Source organism: Mastomys coucha, unplaced genomic scaffold (genome assembly GCF_008632895.1).
Source record: "Mastomys coucha isolate ucsf_1 unplaced genomic scaffold, UCSF_Mcou_1 pScaffold5, whole genome shotgun sequence".
Taxonomy (NCBI): Eukaryota; Metazoa; Chordata; class Mammalia; order Rodentia; family Muridae; genus Mastomys; species Mastomys coucha.
The window spans coordinates 100,069,254-100,075,249 of record NW_022196911.1 but is presented as its reverse complement, the minus strand read 5'-3'; the positions used below and the strand labels follow the sequence as shown (position 1 = coordinate 100,075,249).

Here is a 5,996-nt window from a genome sequence, read left to right as displayed (position 1 = left end):
CCCTGGCTGTCCTGGAACTCATTCTGTAGACCAGGCTGGCCTCAAACTCAGAAATACAACTGCCTCTGCTTCCCAAGTGCTACCACCGCCTGGCCAGTTTTGTTTTCAGTACCTGGTTGATTAACCTCATCTTTTTGAGACATAGATCATCCCTCTATGATTCCTGCTATACTTCCATAGCTGTGAGTGAGTTCCCTGTTTAGAGATGATGCTGTGTGGCATAACAGGCCTGGCCTGAGGTTCTTTTCTCAATGATAAACTGTGACTCAGAAGTGTAACCTAAATTGGCCCTTTCCTGCTGTCAGTCACCCGTTGGTCTGAATGTTTTTTATCATAGTAGCAGAGAGGAAACTAGAACTCTGAGTTCCAGTAATCTCCTAACAGAACCTCCCCACCCCCTTAGATTTCCCTTTAGGTCCCATGACTCAGTCTCCATCCCCCAACAGCCTCACAGGTTAGGATGGAAGCCTAGAAGATTTGGGCCATTTGTGGACAGTCAAGATCTGAATCACAGCAACACTGTGGTCTCAGAACAGTATTTGTGGCAGATGTAGAGTGGGAAAACTAGAAGGAAGGCCTGACTTACCAGCAATGGTATTGAAGAGACACGGTTATGATTCTTAAAAATTAGTTGAGAGAAAAATTGTGTACTGATTTTATAAATAGGAAATTTGGCTTATTTTTTAAAAAGTTTCAAGAGAAATAAGAACGTAGCTCAGTGGTACAGTGTTCTGTCATGTACAGAGTCTGGAGTCCATCTACAGAACAGTGGTGGTGCATGCCTTTAATCCCAGCACTTGGGAGGCAGAGGCAGAGGCAGGTGGATTTCTGAGTTTAAGGCCAGCCTGGTAGGTTACAATAAGCATGGATTATTTGTGGGCAGACCATTTGCCCTAATATAAAACATTTTAGGGGGCTGGAGAGATGGCCCAGAGGTTAAGAGCCCTGGCTGCTCTTCCAGAGGTCCTGAGTTCAATTCCCAGCACCCACATGGTGGCTCACAACCATCTGTAACAGGATCTGATGCCCTCTTCTGGTGTGCAGGTGTACATGCTAGCAGAACTCTGTATACATAATAAATAAATAATTTTTTTTTTAAAAAGAAAAGAAGGGCTAGAGAGATGGCTCAGAGGTTAAGAGCACTGACTGCTTTTCCAGAGGTCCTGAGTTCAAATCCCAGCAACCACATGGTGGCTCACAACCATCTGTAATGAGATCTGACGCCCTCTTCTGGGGTGTCTGAAGACAGCTACAGTGTACTTACACATAATAAATAAACAAATCTTTTTTAAAAATGAAAATAATAATAAAAAAGAAAAGAAAACATTTCTTGCCAAGCAGCTGCTTACACAACAACAACAACAAAAACCCACAATGTACTCTTAGGGAAAGAGGAAGAAAGTTTCATGCTAGAAATGTGCTATTGGGGAAGACTCTCCACTCTGGGTCAGACTTTAAACTCTGTTAATTGGGCTGAGAGTGCACATAGCTCAGGGGTGGAGCCCCTGCCAGGCATATCTGAGGCTCTGGGTTTCCATTCTCAGCATCAAAAAGGAAGGAAGAAAGAAAGAAAAGAAAGAAAGAAAGGAAGGAAGGGGGAGAGAGAGGAGAGAGAGAGAGAAAGAAAGAGAGAGAGACAGAGAGAGAGAGAGAGAGAAAGGGAAAAAGAATGAGAGAAAGGGAGAGAAAGAAAGGAAGGAAAAGAGAAAAAGAAAAAAAAGAAAAAAAAGAAAAAGAAAAAGAAAAAGAAAAAATCTTCCTTGTCAACCTGACTGGATTTTGTGTCCCCTAGAAAACACCTCCGTGCTTTTAGATGCTGATGGCTCCAGAGAGGATTGACTGAGCCAGGAAGACCCATCCTGAATGCGGGCAGCACTTCCCCAGGAGTGGACATCCTGGGATGGTGAGTGTGCGGGCTAGTTCCCTGTCAACTTGACACAAGCTGGAGTCATCAGAGAGGAGGGAGCCTCAGTTGAGAAGAGGTCTCCTTAAGATTTGGCTGTAGGCAAGCCTGTAGGGCATTTTCTTAATTAGTGGTTGATGGGGGTGGGGGGATGGGAGGATTTGGCGGTCCTGAGTTCTATAAGAAGGTACACTGAGTGTTCTGGTAGAACGATGATCAATCTGTGATGGTCAGCCAGTAAGCAGCACTTCTCCACGGCGGCTACATCCCTCCTACCTCGAGGTCCCTGCCCTGCTTGGGTTCCTGCCCTCCTCATTGCTTTTGATGATAAACTACCGTATGGAACTGTGAGTGAAATAAACCCTTTCCTCCCCGAGTTGCTTTCAGTCATGGCGTTTCATCAGAACAATAGCAACACTAACTAAAACAACGAGTAAGGGAAAGGGGAGGAAGACTTCTGCACATCAGCATTTATCTCCCTGCTTCCTGACTGCAGCTCCAGTATGAGCAGCAAGCAGCCTCGAGCTCCTGGGGCCATGCCGTCCCCACCGCGGTGGAGTGTATCCCTTAACCTGTGAGCCAGAATAGACGCTTCCTTTCTTAGCTTGCTTAGCACTAGGAGTCTTACTGAGAACCATTACAGTCAGTGATACTACTCCAGTCAACCCGGGGAGGTAAGGAAGCCCCAGTGCCTTAAGGTTCTGAGTGACTCACCCCCTCCCCAGAGACTCTGACCCAGATGTAGGAAAGAAAGCTCGGGAGACCAGCATGTGAACACTCTCCCTTGAAAGAGATGCAGACAGCTTTCTGGCCCTAACAACATGGATGTGCAGAGTTAGTCGCCCTGGCAAGTGCACTGGGGTTCCAAATCACAGAAAAGGATCCTCTGGTTTCCATAGCAACAGTCCTTCCCTTCCACAGAAAAATCTAACGTGTCTCCTGCCCACTCAGACTTCCCAGAAGGAATTGGTGTCTGTGGCTATAGGTGTTTGTCTTTATCTGTCAAAGAGCAAAGAGACATTCCTTTGAGAGCAGCTCTCCCCGCCCCCAGCCCATCCCCCCTGCACAGCTGGAATGCTGCATTGCAGCGAGGTCCTTCCTTTTCTGCACAAAGTCCACAGCCTCCCTTCCACACCGTTCCCTTTGCAAGCCCCGCGCATCACTCCAGGAAGTAGGTTTCTACAGACAGATGGCAACTGCACCATCCCAAGCTTGGCTGTGACGGTGCTGTGAAGCTGTTCCTGGGGTAGGCTGACCCGTGGGTTAGAACGGGAAAGACAAAGCATAAGGCTGCCTGCCTACACGGTGTCACAGTCTCTGCCATTTTGCTATTACAGCTTTGCTTCTTCCGCCGCTTTCCTGGCGGTATCCTTTTAATTTGCACCTGTGAGTACATTAGGTTACTAATGTGGAATAATCTAGGGAGAGGTGGGTGGCGCAGAGGGAAGGGTGCAAAAGGAACTCTGAACATTGCCTTTGCTGCACAGCAACCCTAGCGAGAGTTCTCCAGTCCTGGGTTCTTGTACCCACTGCAGTTACCTCTGAAAATTGAAATGCAGTGGAAAATCTGCCAAGTGGAATGATTCCTGAATCATCTGCATATAAGCCAGCTGGAAGACTTCCAAAACCCACACCCTCCTATGACCCTAAACTCCATCCACAACACCTAAGAGCACTGACTGCTCTTCCAGAGGTCCAGAGTTCAATTCCCAGCAACCACATGGTGGCTCACAACCATCTGAAATGGGATCTGATGCCCTCTTCTGGGGTGTGTGAAGACAGCGACAGTGTACTCACATACGTAAAATAAATAAATCTTTAAAAAAAAAAAAAAGAAAGTATCAAACTATAGCATCCTGAAAAACAGAACCTAAAACGTGGCATGATTAAGCCAAGCATGTCACAATGAGTCAGCTCAAGTCCTGTCCTTCGTATTACCCTACCACTTCCTCCAGACTTAGGAGAAGGCTCTTTCCCCCTGTAAAATGAAGTCATCACAAGGACAATGACCATCACAATAATCTATGCCACCAGAGCCTTCCTCAGCACAACTGAACTGCTTACTAGACAACGTGTGGGGTCATAATTAGAACATAAACTTCTATCCATCGGCCATGGTAGTCATTACATTGGTGACCTGCCAGGAAGCATGCAAAAAGACTCTGTGTCACAGGGTTCTCTCGGGAGTCACTTCTATGTCACTCGCTGACAAGAGACGGACTGTACTCTGGAGAGGTCCTCGGAGAAACAGGCCTGACAGGATGAGCATACAGCTGGGAAAGGTTACCGCTGTCTTATGTGATCATGGAGGCCAGGCAAGTCCGAAGTCAAGCCCGGCAGGAGAGGCTGGCAGGATGGACACTGAAGGCAAAGTCAAAGATCGAGTGCACCAGTAAACTGAATGATCTCTTGGTCTAAAAGAGATGGGGTTGATTTTTTTATTTTTCATGCAGGGTCTCACTGGATAGCCCTGCTCGGCTTGGCACTTATTATGTAGACCATACTGACTTGGAACTTGTTTCAGGAATAATTAAAAAAATGAATCCACCCCCCCCCCCCCCCCCCCCCCCCCCCCCCGCAAACTCCCTTTCCCACCGGAATGCGTTCTAATGTGTGCGGCCTCTTCACAAAGTTCTGGCAGGTTCTTGCTATTTTTTCCCAGCTAGCAACATCTCGCTCACATGCAATGCCTTATACACCCCCACAATCATTCATCTAGCTAGCACCAGTAGGTAATGCATGACTCTTAAGGCTTTAATATCCAATCAGGTTTATATAATAATAAGATCACAATTTATGAGATGCCAATACAATAATTTCAATTAAAATAATTTAAAAATAAAGACAATATTCTAACCCAATTAATCTATTTTGTAAGACCCTTTGCTTGGTTGTATAACCACGCCACACGGAGACTGACTCTTCCTCACAGTCTGACTTCATGATCAAGATCCCTTTCCTCCTCTAACTCTAGCTCCACCTCTCTATTCCTGTCCAATCACAGGCCTGTCCCTGTCCTAATGTGATTGGACAGAGAAAATGCTGCAACAGGAACTCACAGAGATCTTCCTGCCTCTGCTTACCAAGTGATGGATTAAAGATGTGAATCACCATGCCTAACAAGGTAGGTCTTTTAAAGACTTAGATCATTTTATCATAAACAAAATCATGGCCTAGCTAAATTTAAGATAAGTGCTTAAACAATTACATTGGGATTGGCAACCTTTTATTCTATCCAGGACAATCAACCGATTGGACAAGGCCCATCAACACTATGAACAGCCATCTTTTTATTCAAAGTCCACAGATCTAACTGTAAACCTCATCCCAAAAGCGCTCTCATAGAAAGCCTAGAGTAGTGTTTGAGAAAGTATTTGGGTATCACAGCCTAACCATACACAACACTCTCACACTGGGTCACAAGAGCTGACTGTGGCCAAACCCTGCCTCGTGCCTCACTGTCCTTTACCCTGGAGTCTGCTTTGCTATGCCTTTTGTTATATCCTCTTTACTCTGCTAGTTAGTTTTTAACCAAATTGACAAACTAGAGTCACCTGGGAAGAGAGAACCCCAGTTGAGGGGTTGCCTCTGTTAGAGTAGCCTTGTGGACATGTCTTTGGGGTATATTCTTGATTAATGATTTATGAAAGAGGACCCATCCCACTCTGGGTGGTGCCATCCTCTAGGCAGGTGGTCCTAGATTGTATAAGAAAACAAGCTCAGCAAGCCATGAAGCAGCCTTCTGTTGAGATCTCTGGTTCCTCCAGGTTTCTGCCTTGAGTTCCTGCCTTGACATCCTTCAATGACAGATTGTAATCTGTAAGTCAAATAAACCATTTCCTTCCCAAGTTGCTTCTTGTCAAGAGTGTTTCCCCACAGTAACAAAAAAGAAAACCAGACATTTCCCCACCCTTTCAAGTACATGTTCTCTCTGACCTTATCCTTAATTCTAGCTCCTGGCCCCCTAACGAGGTCTCCAGCCTGTAGAAAGTGAGGTTAGTCATTTCCATTTTAGTACACACACACACACACACACACACACACACACACACACACACCACATTTTGCAGAAGACAGAACTGAGGCAACCTCC

General features: G+C 45.9%; 1 long non-coding RNA gene across 2 annotated transcripts in view; it reads left to right on the top strand.

The window, feature by feature from the left end:
- The window catches only part of LOC116077768, an 8,170-nt gene extending 2,419 nt beyond the window's left edge, over positions 1-5,751 (top strand). For both annotated transcript variants that reach the window (XR_004113324.1, XR_004113325.1), the window contains 3 exons: positions 1,793-1,903; positions 4,908-5,027; positions 5,671-5,751. This is a non-coding gene — a long non-coding RNA (uncharacterized LOC116077768). The remainder of the gene's footprint in view (positions 1-1,792; positions 1,904-4,907; positions 5,028-5,670) is intronic.
- The last annotated feature ends 245 nt before the right edge of the window (positions 5,752-5,996 follow it).